At 32.3% G+C, this 24677-nt stretch overlaps 1 long non-coding RNA gene across 1 annotated transcript; it reads right to left on the bottom strand.

Moving 5' to 3' along the window:
- Positions 1 to 6979: 6979 nt before the first annotated feature.
- LOC134269614 (uncharacterized) lies at positions 6980 to 9982 on the bottom strand. Its single transcript, XR_009992613.1, has 3 exons — positions 9877 to 9982; positions 8208 to 8375; positions 6980 to 6997 (listed from the first exon to the last, which is right to left on the bottom strand). It is a non-coding gene; the product is annotated as an uncharacterized LOC134269614 (long non-coding RNA).
- Between the last annotated feature and the right edge of the window lie 14695 nt (positions 9983 to 24677).

The raw sequence follows: 24677 nt of genomic DNA, 5'->3' as shown, positions 1-24677 counted from the left end.
AATACAAGACAGGTAGAGGTATTAGCTGGTTTATAATTACAACTCTCAGTACAACACTGTCCTTCTGTAAGACTACAAAGAATACAAGACAGGTAGAGGTATTAGCTGGTTTATAATCACAACTCTCAGTACAACAAGGGCCTTCTGTTGGACTAAAAAAAATACAAGAATCTTTATTGAAGAAGGATATGGAGATAACAGTATTCAATATCAAAGCCCATAAAACAATATACAAAATAGGAGCAGAGCAAAACACGGGTCTCCGAAGCAGTGGGATCAGGTGCCATGGAGGAGTGAGCATCCCCTGCTGACTGGTCACACCCACCGTGAGAAAAATCAAGAATCTTTATTTAAGGAATGAAGCTTATTCAAACTTATGTTATACCTTTTATAAACCACGAAGCGATTTATAAAAAAGCATAAACTGCCCCAAGTTATGATAAATCGTATAACATAAGTTGAAATAAGCTTCATTCCTTATAATTTAATTTCAGTGTAGACAATAAGACAATTTCCCACCAGAAAAAGGCTTCAAATATAGTATATTTTTTTAAAAGCAACGACAAGCGGTGTAATATGTTTTTGACGTTACTCACTGTGACGTAGGCAAGTTATGTTATACAAAATATTATATGTTCCTCAGAATGATTCAGCCAGTGATATTGCTTGATACAAGAGAAATCAAATCATTGTGTGATAAATGTGAAATACATTTCTTGACGCTAGATATACGCAGAATTCTTGTGCACTCTTCAGACACGATTCTATATCCTCCGGGAATTATTGATTGATTGTATGCTGTTTAACGTCCCTCTCGAGAATTTTTCATTCATATGGACACGCCCCCACTTGCTGGTGGAGGGCTACAAATTTGTCCTATGCTCAGCACTCAGGGCCTTTGAGCAGTAAGGGATCTTTTTCGTGCAAGCACCTATTGCAACACGGGGCCTCGGTTCATACGGTCTCATCTAAAGGACTATTGAGCTTGTTGATTCGTCGTCGTTTTCATTATATTTCCTGACTAGGAATAGTAAATTTCATAACCCTTCGGACTTTATGGGATTTGATCACGTGACCAACCCGTTTTACATCCCAATAAAACTCAATAAATGATGCCTTATTTCTTAAATATATTTTCGACCATCGTTTGTCATAATAGGTTACTACATGTGTATTTTCGTTGTATAGATATCTAGAAAGAACATTACAATGTATAATATGAATTCAAATCTTAAAAAAAAACAACAAATAATCATTGCCCACCTGCATTTATATGACGGATTTCTGTATGTACACATCAGTTTGTCGTTAGGGTCACTATTCCGAGAGTGGGAGCACCTGTCTGTACACTAATCTTTATTCCGCAATCACACTGCTCCCCCGACTCTACTATCCCGATACCGCAGAATGCCGCGCCCGATGCTAAAAAGAATTTTACTCATAGGAATTCTTTTTTTTATTTTATGCTAGGCAAACTAATATTAGATCTCATAATATGTTTATTAATATACATTCCTTAATTTTTTCAACTCCCTAACTTAGATATTTTGGAAATTTTAAAGAATATGCAGAAAGAGTAAACCTATGATAACGATTAATCAATAAACCTATTATGTTGAAGAAATAATATTTCTCATTCCTTATCATGACTTCATTAAACAATTTTACTTTTTCTTATGATATATACAGTAACACTAAGATGAGAATAACATTAAATCAGTTTAATTATGTCAATTTCTCCTATGGTATGTACAGTAAGGTTACACTATACATTTACTGACTTCGAGGGCAACATGCGTTTTGTCAGACACAAGAACCAAACTGTCCGCCTGAAACCGTTCGGCCGAAGGCAGACAGTCTGGTTCGAGGGTCTGACAAAACGCATTTTGCCAGAGAACTCTGTTAATAAATGTTTTGTTATACTTTTTATTTTATTTCTTTTTTTATTGACATGCATGTATTTTGTATTGTATTCCGTGATGTAACTTTTAATAGTCGTAATTATACATTCCTAATTTACAGAGAAAAAAGCAATTAAGAATAAGTCTGCACAAAGATAAACTTTCTTCTTAAATCATTGATTAAAAATATATTGATAAAAAAAGAATTTAAAATAATACATATATTTAAATATGTAACATTGCTTCTTACGAATTGCATAAAATACTTATTTACATAATACAAATAAACATTTTATAACAACATATCAAGATTTTTTTCTTTTCTATTCTAAAATAATGATGAATACATTTATCCATTATAGAGGAAACTTCATGTTTTCTACTTCCTGTATATTTCGTGAGGCTTTTGGGTCATTATCAAATATATGCATTCATTTGCGTCTGTTTCAATTCATAAGGAAAATGTTTTGGGAAATAATAAACAGTATCATAGGGTTTTAGAAAGCTAACACTTTTTCCTTGAACAAATGAATTCTTAGTTTCATTGATTGAAGTAATAAAAAAGGTGTTTATATTATTTTATTTAGTTTTTTACAAAATAGTTTTTATATTATTTTTCCGTTTCCCTGCAATCACGCATTTTCACGCACTTTGAAAAGTTCATTTAATTTTCAATTGAATACCAATTTCCTTTTATTTAATACTACCTAAAATTTTTAAAATACAAAGCAAAGTTATTTTTGCATTAAAATATAACGTCATAATATTATTTACGCTAAACAATATAGAAAATTGTACCACACCATGGGGTGCTAGCGGGGAAATGTTAAATATCTTTTTCTATGACGTGAACATAAAGTACATGTTGCATAACAATTCAGTAAGTTGTAGAGAGTTAATAAGATACGACTTATTTCATGCTCTCAATTGATTTTGTCTATTATGCAATGAATCATTTTTTTTTGGAAAGATATATTCTCTTATCTGTTATGGTGTGTGCAAACAGTAACACAACGGTTCATTACTTGTATTAACATTTTTAAACTTTCTACCTGCAAACTGCAAATGCGATTTATATTTCAAAAAAGATATGTATTATCCTTCGTGTAAGCTACAGTTAATGGCTCAGCCAATTTGAGCGTGATTTACTTTTATTTTCGCTTGTGACGTTGCATCTTCTCGACGTTCAACGATTATGACGTCAAATAAAGCGCATACTTTGACCTCTTGGCACCTTGTCTGTGCTATGGTGTTTTGAATGTATTCACTTCATATGCAAAAACATATATAATGTAAATATTTGTCTTTCGCCAACAAACCTTTCAAAATAATTTTTTTGTAATTCATATACTTAACTTCTAAAAATATAATAGAATGTGTCTTTCTATAGTTGTTTCAGCAATATTATTTTTTATCATTTCTCTCTACAATTCTATTTAGCCTGTTTTTTGACAAGACTCAGTTTCATTGATCAGAGTTAAATGTACGAGTTAGAAGGTGTTGGATTTTTATTTTTGGATAAAGCGGGATAACTCTGTTTATATTTATCGACGTCTCTGACTTGAAGCGGTGAATCCCCAAGTTTAATAAATCTGCAACTGCCACATACGTGTCATCTTCTTTCTTCTTCGGGTGATATTCTATTATTTACAGTTTATTACGTCTTTTATCTGTTTGCTTTCAAATACTGACTGGCGTTTTTCATACTAATTATTAGTACATTATTTATACACTGAATTGGCAATTCCACCTCTGGTGTTTCGGAGATCCGTGTTTGCTCTGCTCCTATTGTGTATTGTTTTATGGACTTTGATATTGAATACGTTCGTTATCTCCATATCTTTCCTTGCAGTTTATTACGTCTTTTATCTATGGAACAATATTGATGTTTATGTTAGGAACATGTTGTGACTCGATATGAGAATGCTAAATGTATGAATTAGTGTTACAGGCTGTAAAGTGAGTTGGTAAATAATAGTAGCTTACATGTGGATACACAAGTGTCGTCATGTTTTATAGATGTATGTGTATTTACATGTATATACTATCTTAACACGGATATTTCTTCAGTTGTATTGCAATAGAGAATATAGTTTTAATTGATAGTATTTAGTGATTCAGTGATAAACGTGTTGATATTTATTTGATTACTGAGTAATGTTGACCTAATTGTGCATTCCAGCATGCCTCAAGCGTAATGAGTGCACCCACTGTGTACACGTGAGTTCAGATCAAGCTAAATTGTTTTACTAAGTAATCCAATTTCTGATGAGCAAGATGAACCCTTTAAGTAAGTAAGAATATCCACAGCATTGGTTATTTATGTTTATGCCTATATATTATAATTTTAGTGTATTGCAAGTGAGTTAATGCTAAATATAGATATTATTATGCAAATGAGATAATAAAAATTCATAAGTTGTATATTTTATGTACAGAGAAAGTTCAAATTTATTTTCTTATACATACTTAGTACCCACAGTTTGTTGATGCAAGTGCACATTATGACGTCATACCATGACGTTATTGTTCTCTCCCATTCATGGCAATTGATCACATCAATAAAATCACGTCGGCGCAAAGGCATAATCTATCTTATTTAAAATAAACAAAGTAAAATATTAAGGAGAATATTCTTAAAAGGAATAAAATTGCTGCTCAAATCCTATGCACTCTCTCAATCGATAAAAACATTTAGGAAATTTACACTTTTCTGTGATTTTTTACCGTGTTTAAACTTAAAACTGCACTAATAGTAACTAAATAATTGCAATACCGACATTTGTGCAGCAATATCTTAAATCCTTGGAATATCCTGCGTCTTTTTGTGCCTTGTTCCTGTAAAACAAAGTAAGATATGCCCTTGTGCTGAAGCGATTTTGTTGATGTTTCTTATAAACTTGTGTAGTAGAGGTCCATAATACTGGCTATTGCATGTCCTTGGTACTTGGGTGCATATTTTTCTTCATTTCAGCATTGAACTTTTTATTACCATTTATCCCAAATGTAAGATATATTCTTTTATTAACCTGTATATTTTATACACATCCCTAACCCTATATAAGCTTCTCTTCTCAACCCCAATCAACAATAATTTTATCAAATTGAAAAAAAAAACGATTTTATTAGGTTTAATGGACGATTATAAAGGATCAGGCGGCAGATAATATATACAGATTGGTAAAAGAGTATTTCTCAAATTAGGAAAGGGATTAATTAAACAATGTAGAAAAGTAGAGTAATTTATCCTTAATCATGAGCTGAAAATCTTGCCCCGTAAATTCCACATTTGCATTTGAATAATGGGATTTGTCGCATTTTTCTCTAAAAGAGAAAATTTAACAAATATATCAATATAAAGTTAAGGTTTAAGAAGCTAGCTTAAAAACTTCAAACTGCTAAAGAAGAGCGGTAAATTTAATTTTCGCTGATGACGTTGCTCTGTCAAGGCTTTCAATTTCAATGTCATCACATTAAATCATATAATCATATAATTCTTTGTTCTCCGATTCATTTAAATGGAGCTCAAATGCAGCATTTCCGCATAATTTATAAACACGTTACACGTGCAAATAAAGAGAAATATTTCTATATGAAAATAAATATACATATTAAAAACAACACACATGTATGGAAATGATAAACTAATAGAGTTATTTACTTCTACTCCCGGTATTTTCTTCACAATTTATAAACACATTACACGTGCAAGTGAAGAGAAGCATTTGTATCTGAAAATAAATCTTAACTACACACGTGTTCAGAGATAATAATTCTATACTATTTCTCTACAGTTATCTGACCTTTCACTTCAGTTAAAAACATGGCATGTATAAAAACTAAAATTCAAAGAATGTATAAAAACATTTCCGTTTTTATTTATATACTTTATAATATCATATGATTATCAACAAGAAGTTTGTAATATCAAAACAAAAAAAATAATTATTTAGAAAGATTAAATAATATTTTCTTGTTTTAGGAAGTAGGGTTACATGTATATCACTATTTTTAGAACATAATACATATTTGGACTTTACAACAAATTTATTACACATATTAATATTATATCTATAAATGTATGACATTAGAAAATGACATCGATACAACCATTATGTCAAGAATAAAATCATTGTTATATATTATTATTAAACAATTAATTATGTAGAAAGATTGAATGCGATTTCTTTTGTTTTTAGAAAGTAAGGCTAAACGTATAACACTATTTTTAGAACATTATAAATATTAAGACTTTACAATGAATTCAAAACACATAATTATATATTATCTATAAATGTATTACTTTGTAATATAACTTCGATTCCATCATTATGTCAAGAATAAAGTCATCATCATTTATTATAAAAGTATATAACTTTTCATAATATGTGTGAACAACTATGGATATAAGATATAAGACATAACACTGTCATTGAGGTTTGAATCCTCTTTATCTCTCTACCATCTCTTATTGTAAGATAATCTGTTTCACGGTGTGACCGTTGGGGCGAGCGCAGTTGTGACAATCAAAAATACGAAAACTTGAAAAGCTACTTCAAACATCAAGTCGCACGAAACATCTCGACTAGCTGTGACGTCACGGAGACTTTTTATCGAAAAACATTGCAGAGATATTTATTGTTTCTTTGAAACATTTTATGCTTTACGTTAAATATTATTTATTTAATCATTTATTCGCGCAATGGACATTGGGTAGTAAAGAAAATCTGGGAATGTTTCACAACAACATTTGCTTGACGTATGTACAATTCCGAATTTCCTCTGTTCTTACACTTTAGTCTATTGAGCTCGCTGCGCTCGTTATAAAGAAAGTCAGTGAGGTTTTATCATCATGAGAGTTTCTTTTATCTGTTTACCATCAGTCACTGTAGGATACCACGGCCAGTACCAGTACCCCGGGGACCATTGACCGTTTAGTAAGGCCTGGCGACAGGCGTTATACCACCAGCCGCCTCTACTGCTACTGTGAGCAGCACAGTTAAATAACCAATTTCTGTCATTGTCTCTGTCTGGGGCGGAAAAAGGCATCCCAGACAGATCTCCACCAGGACTCCCAGTGTGTAACATACTGTCTCCTGTAAAATTAAAGAGATATTTATTTAAAAAAAAGATCATTGTTATTTACTTTCAATTTAAAGCTAAAGGAAAACGTCTATAAGGTTCAAGATTAAAAAACTTTTTTGAAATTGAATTGTATTACTTAAAATTATAATTAACAACACCTTTAATCATTATCATTTATTATTGTTTCTTTGTTGTCTGTCAAGTGATTTCTTATTTTGACTGTATACGAACATGTTGATGAGTCTCAAAAGAAATAAAAATATTGATTTATTGTATGTTGCGTAGCGTCCGTCTCGAGAATTTTAAACGTTTAATACAGGACCAATAAGCAGTGGGAGATGTTTTTTTTTTCGTGCCAGCACTTAGTGCAACATGGGACCTCGGTTTATACGATATAATAATCCAAAGGACCAGTCTACACGCCCTACAGTGGGATTGGAACACGCGACGTAAAGATTCCTTACTTCGCGGCTCTAACCACCGCGGGTGACGTCAATAAATTTAATTATTTTATCATTCTTATGAAGCCTTTTTCTGAACATTAAAACTGGTAAGCCTATATACGTACATATAAAGAAGGGATATTCAAAATAATAATTTCATGAACCAATAAATTGATATAATATTAGAAAATATCAGTTTGATTTTTTTCTTTTTTTTTGGGGGGGGGGGGTGCACCTCTTTAAGTTAACAGTACAGGAAACAATAGCTTTTCTTCCATTTTATCAACACATTAATCATTAGAATTCTTCAAATTTGTACAACTAGATGCAATATATGTAATGATCTTATTTTTTATATTGTTGTATTCTTTTGGTTAAATCTACTATGTATATTTTCAACACAAAAGATGGATAGTTACCAAAAAGTCATTGTTATCGACTGTAAATTAATCACATTTCCAATACAATTTCTTTTTAATTCAAGAATTAAAAAAAATCCTACATTGATTTCTATGAATGAGTTATGTATCTGACAACATTACCTACAAGTTCAGGTGTAGTGTTATTGGCATGATTTTTTTCAATACTATAAGCAATTTATTACTGATTGGCTCATATAGTATGATTTTCAAAATGCGATGAGAATTTACTTTCGCAGAACATTCATGTCTACACCTTCCTCCTACAATTAGAACTGATTCTCAGAGAAAGAGCTGGTATTTATCTATATGTCAAGAAAATAATATCTCATTCACACATTCTTTTTCCTTTTACCTACCCAGGGTCCCGGTGGCTGGTCCGCCAAGAAAAAGTCTGTATTTATTGATTTCGTCAGCAACAGAAAACTGGTTGTATAATTCATAGAGCTTTGTCCCATTAGTCAGTGTGATAGAGACGTAGAGGGAGGAGTTCCTTCTCTTGGTAAGTTGATGTATGACGTCATTTCCTTAAATGTGTTATTGAAGAGTAATATATAAAGAATTAATTAAGCAAAACTAATTATTTCAGGAGTGTTGTCATATAAATCAACATACGAGTGTAAAGGTATGCAGAAATTTCATTTAAGTAATGAACGTACATGTTTTGAAACCAAAGTAGGGGAATCATTATATAACGGGTATTACATTTTGTTATAATTGTTATAAACTTTATTCTACGAGGGGTGTTAGAAAAGTTCGCGGACAAGTTCAATTGTGAGCGCGCTATTTCCACGAAACCGGTCAAACTTTCCAGATAGAATCTTTACCTTTTTTCAAATAAATATACAAGAAATTTTTTCTCTCCGGTGATTATTAAAAGATATACAGCTTTTTTATTTTGATAAAACTTGCTTAACGGAGCATGCTACATTTTGGCACGTTTACATCAGAAAGACTCTTTATTAAAATTAAAAATTGCACAATTGTAGCGCAAAGAGATTTATGATATTTTACCTGCCGCTAAAGTATTCATGAAACATCACTGGGAGAAATTTTGAACTAAATTGGAGGGTATATGACTGTTTTATAGCCGTTTGTATATGATCATTGCGTAAAAACACAGTCAAAAATCGGAACGTCATTGAGCGTCATGGAGCACTGCACTACGTAAAAATTATGTATGCAGACTGGAAAATGTCTAAAAAGAGATTAAAATGGTCAAGATGCTGCCGGGAATTTCCTACACCTACAAAGGAGAAGTTTTCAAATGGTTGTAGCTTCATAAGAATGGAAGGATTGACACTTTAAAAGATTAACTCCAGCGATACTTCAGTACCCCCGTATCGCATGGACGTTGCGTTGCGCCTATATGGTAATGCATAGTTTTTATACCTGATCGATTAACTGATTAACTGCATAAACTTTTTTTTAAGATCTCAATAATATCCGAATCAGTACAAAAGACATTGTCGAAGAAAAGAAACATTTCTTGATATAAATATTCAATTTTAAAGTAGAAAAAAAGATCAGAAAAATCTTAAGATTTATAGAACTGCGACAAAGGTTAACGGGTTGAAATCTGGTTGTTACGTCGCCTTAAGTCAAGTGATTGCTCCGTGAATCCCATAACCTCATAGTAAAAATCGTTGTAAATTTTCAAGATTTTATTATATGGACCTGATTTTTGACATACAAATAAACAAAATGTAGGAATTTATTCAGATATAGGTCATACTTCACGGTGCTCAATAGATTTTCCGTAATTCAATGTGTCCGCGAACTTTTCTACCCTCGTAAGTGATAGAAAGTAAAATGCTAATTAAAACTGATAACTATCAGAAAAAAATATCATCCATTAAAACAACATAAGATAATTTTATTATACAGTTATTGAATGGGTACAATGGAAAAATCAAATCAATGGTTCCCTGAGGGAGGGGAATATTTCTGTATCTGGAACCTTAACCCTTGGGGAGCCATAAATTTGCTATGTCCTCTGTAGTCATTCCATAACTGTTTATAGTTTACCAATCCAGTAGGAGTCGTTAGGGAAACCAAATCCATCCTTATACCCCGCCCATGTTCTGTCGAATGACACGGAACCACTGACCCGTCTCTGGATAGCCTAAGGATTATGAATTGTGAATTATGTCGGGTTTATTAAAGAAAGTAGTGAATATCATTTTTTTAAAGTTATGAATAAAATAAATTAAAAAATAAGTCTTCTTTAATTTTATTAATACAATAACTATTTCAAGTTGAAAAAAAAAAACTTTGTTATCAAATTTATGATATTTATGATATATAAGAGAGAGAGAGAGAGAGAGAGAGAGAGTTACCAGACTTGATGGTTTGCAGTATACTGCTCTTCAAGTCTTCGTGGATGTTGGTTACATTTTTCATCAGGATGTTAAACATCTCGTTAAATTCTTCTTGAATTTTCTTCTGATTAACCGTTATCCTCGCGTTTTCACTTCTCAGGGAGTCAATCTTTTCGTTTAATAGTTTTATAGTCTGATCATTACGAACGCAGTCATTTTTTTCAGCTGAATAAATCTGCTGAGAACTAGCCGCACAAACGAACAAGACGTACACGAAGATAGCTACACAAACTCCTGTCATGGTTTTACTTGCGCTCTATCTGGAAATAAGCGACTCTTAAAAATCTGTAGCTTATAAACCCTTATACGGGAAGTTCAAATTTCCATAAAAGATGAATCTACAACAACACTTTAAACTTTCAGCAGCGACTTGTAATTGAAAATCAAGAAACAATAAAAATATCACAATGCATGGGTCATATGTAAAATTCAGAGTAACGGTGACAGTTGGTGGCATTTTAAAACATTATTTTATATATACCAATTTTAAATCTGAAAATAGACATGTTGTTTTTAAATAGGATATTTTTATTGATAGACTCCAAAAAGTCAACACTTATTAATACTTATTAATACTTAATAAGACTTAATAAGATTAAGTTTAAATATTTAAAATCACTTTTTTAATCTGTTAAATGAACAATTGCTATACATTTATTTTTTTTAATTATTATTCAAGATTAGTTTTAATTGTAAACAATATTTAAAAGTGTTTTTTTTATTATTATTCAAAACCAATTCTATTTTGATTAACACTAATAAATCTCGTTCTGAATTGATAATTATTCTAAAGGGACCATTGCAAATTTCTGAATATATTGTCGTCAAAACATAAAGTATCTCTATAAAGACTGAAATAAATAGAGATAAAGAAAATATTCTATAAGATATGAAATATATGGAGATATTAAACAATATTCTATATGATATGAAATATATAGAGATAAAAAATAATATCCTATAACGTATGAAATGTATGGAGATAAAGAACAATATTCAAGCTCAAAATTCCATTAAACATTATTTAAAAAAAGCACTGCAAACAAATTTCGATTTCTACTTAAACAATAAAATGCTTTCTTTGTTTGTTGTTACTGGAATGAACGGAAGCAGCTATTGCAGAAAAAAATTTACATAACCCGCTTACGCGGGTTATGTATTTTTTCTGCAATAGCTGCGACTGTTCATTCCAGTAATAACAAACAAAGAAAGACATTTTATTGTTTATTATACCCGCACTTTCTAAAGAAAATTCGGGTATATTGTTGTTACTCATGTCCGTCCGTCCGTCCGTCCGTCCGTCTGTCACACTTTTCTTCCCTGAACTCCTCATACATTTTACACAGTAGGCTAATCATCTTTTAGGAGATGGTTGGTGGTGTTATGTAGATGTGCAGTAAGGTTTCGGAATTTTGATTTTGCCCCGGGGGGTCAAATGGGGGTCGAAAAATGACTTTTTTGTGCAAAAAGTCCCGTCTTCCCTGAACTCCTTCTACATTTTACTCAGCAGCCAAATCATCTTTTGAGGGATGATTGGTGGTGTCATGTAGATGTGCAGTAAGGTTTTGGAATTTTGATTTTGCCCTGGGGGTCGAAAAATGACGTTTTTTATGCAAACAGCCCCATCTTCCCTGAACTCCTCTTACATTTTACTTAGCAGTCTAATCATCTTTTGTGGGATGATTAGTGGTGTCATGTAGATGTGCAGTAAGGTTTCGGAATTTTGATTTTGTCCGGGGGGGGTCAAATGGGGGTCGAAAAATGACGTTTTTTGTGCAAAAAGTCCTGTCTTCCCTGAACTCCTTCTACATTTTACTCAGCAGCCTAATCACCTTTTGGGGGATGATTGGTGGTGTCATGTAGATGTGCAGTAAGGTTTCGGAATTTTGATTTTGCCCCGGGGGGTCAAATGGGGGTCGAAAAATGACGTTTTTCGTGCAAAAAGTCCCATCTTCCCTGAACTCCTTCTACATTTTACTCAGCAGCCAAATCACCTTTTGGGGGATGGTTGATGGTGTCAGGTAGATGTGCAGTAAGGTTTCGGAATTTTGCTTTTGCCCCGGGGGGTCAAATGGGGGTCGAAAAATAATGTTTTTCATACAAAGAGCCCTGTTTTCCCTGAACTCCTCTTACATTTTACTCAGCAGCCTAATCATCTTTTGGGAGATGGTTGGTGGGGTCATGTAGATATGCAGTAAGATTTTGGAATTTAGATTTTGCCCCGGGGGGTCAAATGTGGGTCGGAAAATGATGTTTTTTGTGCAAAAAGCCCTGTCTTCCTTGAAGTCTTCCTTAATGTTACTCAGAAGCCTAATCATCTTTTAGGAGAGTTAAATATTTTGAAAATTATGTAAAACATCAACGCCAAGGGGTAACAAGATGTGTTTGTGAAATACTATGCGCCCGGCGTCAACAAAGTTCAAAAACCTATTTTTAGCATATAGGTCACAGTCAAGGGCACGAGGTCATTGTCCCTGATGTCATTTGAAAGAACTTAATTAGAGAAGTATGCATACTAATTATGAAGTCTCTATTTCTTATGGTTCAAAAGTTATGACAAACAGTTGAAAAAGCTATTTTTAGCATATAGGTCACAGTCAAGGTCACAAGGTCATTGACCTTGATGTCATTTGAAAGAACTTTATTAGAGGAGTATGCATACCAAATATGAAGTCTAAATCTCTTACGTTTCAAAAGTTTTGGCCAAGGTTAAACTTGACAACAGACAAACTGACAAACAGATAAACAGACAAACAGACAGTACAAAAACAATATGCGCCCCGAAAAAATTCGGGCGCATAAAAAAACATGGCATGCTGGGAAACACCTTGAATTCTTATGAGTAATTTATGTACATGTCAAATGTGAGAGTCATATCTCATCTCAATCAAAAGTTATAAGCAAATGCAACATTTTTGAAAAGTAGGTTAGGGTTGATCGCTTCAAGGTCAAGGTCACAGTGTAAAAGTCATGATTTATTTGAAAAGGTCTTATCACAGGTAATAATAAACATGCATTATGATATGAATGCCCTAACTTTTCTCTTTCAAAATGGTCTTATCACAGGTAATAATAAACATGCATTATGATATGAATGCCCTAACTTTTCTCTTTCAAAATGAAGAATTTATAACAATCTAATTTTTTTGCAAGTTGATCAAACTTCTAGGTCACATGTAAACCCCCCCCCCCCAAAAAAAAAACCATGCCATTCTCACAGGTAAATATACTAAAAATAAGTTTAATATAAATGTCTCTTCTCATTCAGTAGATATGACCATGATAACCAAGATTCAATTTTTTGAGACAGATGTACATATTTCTATATGAATTGGGTAAAATTGGCCCAGTGGTTCTAGAGAAGTTAAAAATGTAAAAAGTTTTCAGACAAACAGATGGACAACACGTCACGACAGACATTATATGCTAAGGAAACCAAAAAAGCTCAAATGAGTGTTTTGAAAGGGTTACAATATGGTTGGAGGATTTGAAAAGCTGTTTTTTTTCCTGCAGAGATATGCATGACCAACATATTTATGTTTTATATTTTCTTAAGTAATTTGTTTGTTTGTTGTGAATACATCTTCCCTCATATGGAGACACCACCAAATAATAATGAAGATAAGATGTGTTTGTGAAACACTGATGTCCCAGTATGGAAGCCTATGGCCAAGGTTGAAGTTTCTCAAATATATGTCAAACTCAAAGGTCAAGGTCAAAGGGTTCAAATCGTCAGTATCAGAAGAAAGTCTTGTCACAAGGAATGCACATGTTAAATAAAGAAATCTCTAGTAATTCCTGTTCAAAAGTTAATTGCCAAGGTTAATTTTTTTTAAGTGGTTCAAACTCTAGGGTCAAGGTCAAACATATTTATACCTGTTGACAGTTCAAAATGAATACAATATGTCATGATAAGTATGAAAGCCCTAGCACCTACTGATGAAAATTTAGGCAGAGTTTAAAGTTTGGTATTTTTCTTGTAAAAATGTGTATCCCATGTCAAGCGATCAGAGGTAAAAATTAATGGTACCCAAATAAAAGGTCTTATTAAAAGGTCTTATTGAATTGTCACATGAAATAAACCTATAAAATGTGAAAGCTATATGTATAGCCCATCCCACTTAAAACTTATGGGCAAGCTAGCTAGGATTTAATTTTTGCAGACTTATAGACAGACATACTATAAACACAAGAAAAAAAATATATATACTATTTAACTGGAATCACAAAATAGATTGTTATTTCAGGGACAGGAAGTGGGTAGGAAGATTGGAATCCCCCCCCATCTGGCATTTGCTTTGTTATTTAAACAAGACTATATACTGTAGCAAGTAAAAAATGACTCTTGACATCCTCTCCCTATAAACTTAGAAAACATTGACCTCACTATCATTGTTTTTTTTATTTGTTTATTTGTTTTCATTTTTTTTCTCCTGCTTGTCACGAAATTCTGGGCTGGAATTTTTTGACTGAGATGTGAACCCCCCTCCCTACTCCCGAAAAAAATTCTGGATCCGCACCAGTATTGGCAGTAACTGAATGTCACATCGACAACGGGAGATAACTTCACAATATGAAATTCGTCTAGTGTGGCATGCGATGATCTTTGACCCTTTTTAAACTTTAACCTAATCGTTTGGGTGTATTTTACTCCCCACTATACTAAAACTTCTACTTACCGACTCCCTGTGTCTCGTAAACTTCATGAAATATAAATCCAATTATAACACAAAATGAATTAATCCAATGCACACCAGCTGCAGTCATGTGCCATTTTGGCGAACTTTCGTCGATTCCGTCACCTTATCAGATGAAGTGGGAATCGGCAGAGGTGTGCCAAATGGTGTTTAATCTATAAATATCATAATGGGTGACGCAGTGTGATGTAATGTAGAAATTTACATGTTCACATGTATAGTACAAGAACAAATTTTAAATTAATTCATTACAAACGATATTAAATTTTAACAAACCTTTTCCGTCTAGCCTATTCCAAAAAGTATGTGCTGTGTGATTGTGGTGTCGAGGGGGGGGGGGTAGTAAATTTAAAAAGGTCCTATTATGAGCAAAACATATATCAAAATCTAATTTCAGACGCGGATCCAGAAATTTTTTTCGGGGGGGGGGGTCCCCCGAAGTCAAAAAAATCATATCCCAGACATTGACAATCCAAAGAAAAAAAGGCTAAAGTAAATCTCACCCAAACGTCAAAAACCTATATCGTGGAGGTTGGGTGGGGGTAGTGGTGACTTCTATTGCCGCAAATGTTTAACTTTTCATACCTATTTTACACATATTCGTGTTTACCGGGGGGGGGGGGGGGGATCTGCATTTTCCAAGGGGGGTCCATTGTAACTTTTTCCTTGTTTTAGTATATACATTTTTTAACCTTGTAAATTCCAGGGGGGGGGGGGGGGGGGTCCTGACCCCCTCCTCCCCCCCCCCCCCCCCCCGACAGATCCGTGCATGAATTTACATCATTAATAAAATTCAGACTGGTATATAATGAATTAAGCATGTATAAAATAAATATAAGAGGTTCTGAGTTATAGGTCACAGGGTCTGAGAATTTCATAATCAATTTGATTAATACATGTAAATTATAGAATTATTTTGACTATTTCCTTGGAAAGCCTCCCAATATGTAGGAGCGTGTATTTAGAGGCAAACACCATAGTGCGGGTATTACTGTCTCATGACAGCATCTAGTATTTATATCTGTTTAAATAATCAATTAAAGTAGTGATTAAAAAGATTAATTATTGTATTAATGATGCGAACGTCTTTATACGTTTCATTGATGGAACAGCCACTGATTAAGAAATCTGTACAGGTGACATGCCTACTGTAGTTTATGCAGTGATGAACGCAATGGGGTTTCTTAAGAAATAAAGGAAAAAATATTCAGTGAATGTAAATAATATTTTATGCTTTTGGCAGAGCATATTATATTTTTTGCACTATGTTTGATTGAACTATCGAAATATGAATAAAAAAACACAGAAAAATGCAAAGGTAACTGTATTTTTTACAGATACTTCTGGAAAAAGGGCGAAAATTAAGAGAATAAGGTGTGTTTTTTACATTAAATATAAAGTTGATGCATTTAGTTCTGTCAAAGATTTTATTTCTTGTATTTTTTTCTCTTTCTTAAGTTATGATTTACTTTAATCTGTAATTATTATAAATAAGTATCATTAACTTAATGAATGTTGAATAAATATTGTTTTAAACATGAAGAAGAAATTCCAGAACGGAAAAACAACTACACTAGAAAAAAAAACATCTTAAAGGGTTGGTCTCTTTAAAAGAAGTGACAAAAATCCACAGAAAAAGAGTTAACAATAAAAAAATAAAAATATCTAAAAAGGAAAGAGAACATTGCAAAAATAGAAAAAAAAATAACGATTATATCTTTATTTTCGAAGTCAGTCCCATCGAGGAAGTTAACTAAGAAAAAAAATAAAAACAGTCAATTGTAAACTGAGATAAAGGAAAAAAGAATTTAACTGTTGTTTTAAATGTAAGAGTGTATGAAAAAGAAAATTAGTATTTATTCGCCGAGATTTATTTGCACAATTTTACCGTGACGTCATAATCGAATTCTCGTTGCACTGCATAAGCTGAGGCACATAAGGGAGTCGGAGTCTTTAACCTAGTTGCGCATCTCTCTCTTCTCTATCTTTCTGTCCCCTTTTCTTTCTCCTCCTCCTCCTTTCTCTCCTCTCTCTTTCTATTTCCTCTCTCTCTATCCTCTCTCTCTCTCCTCTTTCTCTCCTCTAATTTCCCCTTTCTCTATCTTCTTTCCCTCTATCCTTTCTCTATCCTCTGACTTTCCTTCTCTATCTATCCCCTTCTTGATATATCATATCGACGTAGGAATAAAAATTATCATTGAAAATTGAAAATTCGCAGTCGATATATTGAAATGTCGAGTTAAAGGCCACAGCAAGTGTTTTCTTCTTTTCACAATAAGATTTTGCACAAATTTTGCATCATATGAAAATAAAAATATGTCTACTAATAACGAGGTGCAGTTTGTACCCATTGTTGGAATACCTGGCCCCAAAACAATAAATTGAGAACAAACTTAAGTCAAAATTTCAATCCAATATAACTTTTGAAGTAATTTTGATAATTAAACAAAATTTTCAAAATTGGTTTAAATTCATATTTAATTCAAAATTGCAAAATTTTAAGCAAAATCGCTCAATGAAACTCAAGATATTAAAAATAAAAATTTTGACTTAAGTCTGTTCTCAGTTTATGGTCTTGGGACCGGGTCTCCAAAAGCCGCATCGATATTGTCAATCAGAAATTCAAGCATCTATTTATGTAAACTTCGGAGTACTTGTATGTGCAATCAGAATGTTTTTTAATGGCAAAATAGAACAAAATTAACTATATCTTCGTTTTCTAAGTCAGTCTTATCGTTGAAAATAAGAGATATTAAAATGAAAACAATCGATTATAAACTAAGATAAGGGAAAAATAATTTAATTGTCAAAAGGATCGACATATTTTAAACTTTTACTCTTGATTATAGCTAATTAATTTACATTACATTTATAGAACCATTATGCATATTTTTTTTCTTTTAAATTTGAATGTTTTTATTTTATGTAACGAGATTCCAATTTTAAGGCATCTTAAATATACCCCGAACTCTGACATTTACTGTCTATTTATTGTCCACCTAAAACAGAATGCAAAGCTCTCCAATACGTTTAATTCTGAACATGCATATTTAACTTTTTGATAATGAATAACAATTTAGAATACAAATTAAAGATGCAAATTATTTGGTGATTTTTCTTTTGCTATCAACAAAATGGTATACAATAGCTACAAGCAATAAAACAATTTTAATTAATATTGTCTTAATCAGAGAGAATCTACATAGATACGTAATTCTGAATCAAGAGGACTCAGTCTTTAAATTATATTGAATTATATGGAATTCAAAACATCATAACACAGATAGGGATCAAAGGGTTAAAGCTCTCTCTCTCTCTCTCTCTCTCTCTCTCTCTCTCTCTCTCCACCTCTATCTATCTCCTCTATCTCTATTTTGCAAAGATTAGAGTGACATCACTTCCTTGTTCCAAATGATTGAACGCATCAGTGAGGTCTTTATTGTGATTGAGAAAAATTAGAACAAAAAATACAAAACAATAATTTTGAGAATATGTGGGTTCGTTTTTGTATTGAATCCTTATAAAGAATTCCCTTTGCAGTACTATGAAGGCTTCCTGGAGCTTAAAATGCATTTAAAACGTAACACTGCATTGCAAAGTTGATTTTGAGCTTTATTTTTTTAGTGATGTACTTAAGAACGCCTAAAACAATTGCATTCATATAGAGAGTTCTCTAGGCTGTATATAGAGAATATTACATACTAAAATCCATATCATATGTCACATCAGCCCTCGGGCCCCATATCAGCCCGAGGGCCGAAATGATATGGATTTTAGTATGTAGTATTCTATTTATCATATATTTAAAATACTTAATATGCGAGTTCACATATGGTCGTTGAAGAATGTTTGTGCTTGTTATTGACATTTTTTTTCTTTAATTTTTTTTTTTAATTTATAGAGCCAATTTTAGGTAACTGGGAAAAAAATTAAGACCACAAATGTCATTTAAGAATTATTTTATATGAATATTTAAATAAAATCAAGGAAATTAACTTTTAAACTTAATACAAACGTTACTTCCGGTTTGATATGGATTTTCGGCCCGCCGGTCCGATACGTGATATGGCTTTTCGGACCGGTCCGTGATATGGTGTATTGTGACGTCACCCGTATCACACCGTACAGAATCGGTGTATTTACTACTAAGTATATGATAAATAAACATATTTGTTACGATATCACATGACCTTGATCACGTGACGTCATATCTTCTATTATGGAATGTTTTACATTAATCGCTTCGGCGCAGGTTATTAACAAAATTATTATTAACTTTTTGTCTCATAAATAAACTCGTTGCATCCTTGTGAACCCGTAATGTGCTCCGGAAAAGTTATACTATTTGTTTGGAACAAAATATTTCACATTAATTTCAACTTACCGACAAATCTGAGGGTACTTTCCGCAGAATATCGTCATTTGTTTTAAAACAAAGCCACCATACATTTTCAGGATTCAATTAGAGGGGAAACGCCTTTTACATATTTCTACGAAAGATATTAAATAAATCATCATTAATAACCTGCATAATGCTCTTTTATAGACATATTATGACGTCTGCCTCTATCCACAGGTATAAAAAGGTAAATGTCAAAAGTATATCGTCGTATGTAGTTTGAACACGCTGATTCTTAAACAAGAGTAATAAGTAGTAAGTATCTAAATTATTCGGATATATTATATTTTTGAAAAAAAAATGATTCAAATACGTTTATTTTAAACTAGCATTCTACCTTTTTATATACAGATTGAAATAAGGTATAAAGGTTATGACAATCTCCCCATCATTACAGCTAAAATATGCAGTGACTTGACGCCATTTTCAATTATTACGTCAAACATTTGTAGTTCAGAGAAATGTTTTCACAGAGTACACTACAATGTTCTTGGGGAAGCCTTATCGTACCTAGGTTCCCGAATTTATTTTTGATTCTTAAGTTATAATATGTACAGAATTTTACTTTTTGATTATTATTTATAAGTTGCAGTGAGTAAATTTGTTTTAAACTCATGCTGTTTTACAGAATAAGGAAGAAATTCCAAAACGTAAAAAAACAACTACATAAATAGAAGAAAAAACTTTATCTTTAAGGGTTGGTTTCTTCAAAACAAGGGTTTAAGATGTACAGGATAAGACTTAAGATAAATTCAATTCAAAATAAATAAAACGGAAAAGAAAATTGCGAAAATAGAAAAACAATCGGCGATATCTTTATTATCGTAAGTCAGTCCCATCGTAAAAGATAACTGAGATAGATCAAAAATAAAAACAATCGATTATAAACTGAGATAAGGGACAGTTTTAACTGTCAAACGGACCGACACATTTAAAGTTTTACAGTTGAATATTATATAAGAAGATTATTTTCGTAATATTCATTGGCCGAAAGGACGCCACGTGAATTTCCGTCTTTAGTGATAACGACGCGAAAGCGTGTCGGAGGAAAATTACAACGCACGACACAGCGTTCGGTTGCACTAAAGTTACGTAAAACGTGACGTCATAGTTTGAGAAGCGTGTTTTCACTGTTGTGACGTTATGACAGCCAAGTCTGTTTAGTAAGAACTGTGTTAGCGCATTCATTTTGAGTGATTATATAACTATTGTTGACTTCAATGAACGGTCATGATGTGGTTTTAAGGACTCATGGCAATTGCAGGCTCGGTTACTTTCACTTTCTGTGTCTTCAATCAATTGCCGTGAGTCCTTATAACCACATATCGACCTACTGAAGTCCATAATTGTATATCATTACAAAGTTTAACATCATCTTATCTAATTAATAGAAACGTAATGCATAAGTGTTTTTTTATTTAATTTGACTGATTCTTTTACTTAATTAGCGTCCCCTTTTAAGGCAGATTAAATATACCCAGAACTTAAACATATTAATATATAATGATTCATATGTCTACCTAAAAACAAAATCAAAACATCCCCTTCATGTCTGAAGATGCAGATTCCATTGATGTGCTAATAAATGACAATGTATTATATATACAAATGAATAAAAGTGCAAACTATTTGGTGAATTTTTCTTTTGCTATGATCATCATGTTATACAATAGATAAAAGACAATAAAACGGTACTATTTGAATTAATATATTTTTAATAAAGGAGAAAAGACATATTGTATATATGTAATCCGGAATTAAGGAAAACGGGTAAAGCGATTTAATTCTGAAGTGAAGAGACTTCTTAAAGACTAGTTTATTATTGATGTTTTTATAACAAAACATGCAATTAATATTCAATTCAAATCAAAATTCATATGTAACGTTCTTTTTAACAAACAGGCTTTTCCAAGCAAATAAAAATAAAAATGTTGATATATATGTGCGTATAAAATATTGTCATTGGTGTAACAAAACAAATTACTCATATAAATGATATACTGGAGTTGGAATTTCCAAGATTCGAGTGACATTAATTCCTGATTCCAAATTTTTGAAGCATCAGTGATGTCCTAATTGTGAGAGAAAATGTCACAAAAAAGGGTTCGTTTGCTAAGAGAAATACAAGTAATGATATGCGTCGATCAGGTAACATGCTACTAAATGTTTTCTATTATGAAAGAAAAAAAATCTTTTAAAAAATAATGAATGTTCATCACATTTTATATTGGACATGTGGAATTGCCGATATTTGTCGGTTTTGCCCCTTTGTAAAAACATAGGTGGCGCCACGACCGTTTAGGTTCAACAGTACTTCCGGTAGCACGTAAAAACGTCAAATCTGTGCACTACCGGTATATCGATGTTTTTCAGGATTCCCTAAGTGTTTAAACTGTTGTAAATTAAGCTTTCATGCTGATACAAAGTCGGTTAGCCATACATAGGTTCGATCATGTATTTGCTACAAAAAACCTCGATGACTTCAGTCACACTGTGTGTTGTGCCACATGCATTCGGGGAGACGTTCATCTCTGCAACTTCAGAAGGTAAGTTCCTCATTTAGTTTTTTTTGCATTTAAAGAACTCTTTTAACTTTAAAATTTATTCTTGCTAAATGAACTCTGTACGTTATATGTTGTTTTTACATAAGTCTTCGTGATAAGGGGGGGGGGGGGGGGTTAACAGTGTCAAACGTATCCGTAAAAATACACTTATAAATACATGATGCTTACAGTCTATGAACAAATTTAATCAATAATGGTTTAAATTAAAATGTTAAAAAACTTATATACCGGTATAGTAGATATATCCCACAGGTATACTGATGATGACCGGCTGAAGAAAACATGAAGATGGATAGTGAAAGAGAGGATTTCATCCTCAAATGCAAGTTAATATTTTTCATATTTCATCTCTTAAAATTCCATAATTTTCTATTTTTTGAAAAATATAGAATATGCGAAGATATTATCAAAAAGCTTGTCAAGAAATGTTTCTCAAAGGCAGATCCAGGGCCGGCGTTGCGGGCATCCCCCCCTTGAAATTGTTGTTTGAGTATGTAAAAATTTTAATATATGTCCATTATCTTAAAATCAGGGAAAAAATTTCCTTTTTTATGTGTAAGAACTTGTTAGCTTTTCAGCCCCAGTCTTCCAAAAAGGACCTCGCCCTAGACCCACAGGGGGCTTCAGTACAGCCACAAGACCCCCCCTCCCCTGCTTTCTACTGCGCCCCTGTTACGGAATTCCTGGATGCGCCACGGTTTATGTTTTAAATTTGTTGATATCCATTTACAAGATATAAATTTACATGGCAGCCTATCTATTATTATAGTATTTCTGAATAACACATTAAGTCTAATTTTCAAATTCATGTTACAGATTTTTAAGTTAGGTTATTAAAATACAATAGTTAACATAAAAATTTTGGGACAACTTTGTATCTTGGGGTCTGAGAATTTGATATGTGTAGAATAAGGCACCCATGTTTAGACTTTTTAATAAAGAAAACAATTGATAGAACCCCCAGGCCTGCTTTTTGGCATTAAAAATGGCATTGGGGCTTTACTTATTTTGATCCCCAACAGACCTTTAAAAATCAAAACCCTGTCATTTATCTTTGTTTGGATACATTAGGGCATTACAATAAATACTAGTAATCAATTCGTGATATGAAAATTGATAATTAAATTGAATTTAAATAAAAAAAAATGCTTATGTTTTAGGAATTGACTTAAATATCAAGAAAAGCTGATACTCCCACAAGATGGCCTTTGGTCTGGAATGTGAATGATGAAGGAAAAACTACCGTATTAACTGAAACTCATTTTACATCATATTATCCTGAGCAGTTTATATAGATAAAAAATGTGTTGTGGATTTGAATTGCTGTATAAATGGCAGTTTCTATAAACATGATAAATATGAGTGGAAGAATTCATTTGAAAAAAAAGCATGGATCTAACTGTTGAACATATGGGACTTGAAAAAGTAATATAGCTTTGAAAATCTATCACAATATTTTAAGCTTCAATATTTTATTTTACAATTTTTAATGTATGATTTTTAGTTCAGCATATCACAAATTTTGTTTTTACACATATCATATTACATGTATAATAAAACAATTATATACAATATCAATGTTATCAATAATTATTTGAAAAGTTTTTATTGTGTCCTGAATGGGTAATTTACCTTTGCAGGATGAAAATCTAAGCCATCTACAGTAAAGCTTTGGAAAAGTCCTTAAAACAATACAAAATTGGGAGCAGAGCAAACACGGACCTCACTCCTGCATGGCACCTGATCCCAGATGTTTCCATGGTCAGTGTTTGTTCTGCTCTTATTTGGTATTGTTTCATAGACTTTGAGATTGAACACTGTTTGTTATCTCCATATCCTTCCTGTAACCAGACCGACCAATAAAATTGCAAATATATACTGCTTGTTTACTTGCAGATAATAGAAAGGTTTAGTTACACGTTTTGTGACGAACGTGTACGGGTGACGTCATCAATTGTTGTGCTCTACAACGTCATGACGTCAAATCTGACGTGTAGCTACAAGTTTAGAACGTGTAATGCACTGGCTACACGTACGACGTAAACGGGTAAAGATATGGATTAAATTCTTTATTTTTTGATGCAATTGATTGATTTTTGTGCAATGAATCAAGAACACTAGTGTATCTAAAAAGTTTCATGAATGATGATTCGATGATTTCATCGAAGTATTAGTATTTTTATCAATGAAAAGTTAAACTGATACCAAAAAGGATGTTTATTTTGTACACAGGATTTCTTTGAAAAAGACCCCGTCCGCCAATTCACCAAATAAATTTTCTTTTTGTGATTTCTGCCTTTCTGTTATTTTTATTAAAAACTATTTTAACACCTCTTCATGTATATTCTTTATTTTTTATAATAAAATAATTTAGAACTATAACATAACATCCACAGGCACGAGTGACATAACAAAAAATATAACCCATCCCCTAATAAGTTATAGGAAGTAAGCCTATGAGTAAAGTCAACTGATTGTTGAGATTGTATTTCATTGAATTTTTTCTTATGTAGTATCAGTTGTAAAGATCTAGAGCAGACACTTATTAGAAAAAGGAGGTGGTGTCTGATTTTGGTTTTTACAATGTATTGATGTATTATATTTTATTCCATGCCTCCTTTCTAGACGTTATAATGATTGAGCCTTCACATTTTATCGTTCCCCCCATCTAAAAATGTGCAAAATGTGGTCGGTTCTTTTATCGTCAATTAAATTTTTTTTTTATGATTCCTTCCATTTTCAAAGTGAAAAAAAATATCCTGTAGAAATACTAGTTGACAAAATATTC

The sequence above is a fragment of the Saccostrea cucullata genome, unplaced genomic scaffold (genome assembly GCF_032062105.1).
Source record: "Saccostrea cucullata isolate Sc308-1 unplaced genomic scaffold, CSIRO_AGI_Scuc_v1 ctg9408, whole genome shotgun sequence".
In the NCBI taxonomy this organism is placed as follows: domain Eukaryota; kingdom Metazoa; phylum Mollusca; class Bivalvia; order Ostreida; family Ostreidae; genus Saccostrea; species Saccostrea cuccullata.
Note: the sequence above shows the minus strand (reverse complement) of the source record. Positions and strands in the feature narration are given on the sequence as shown.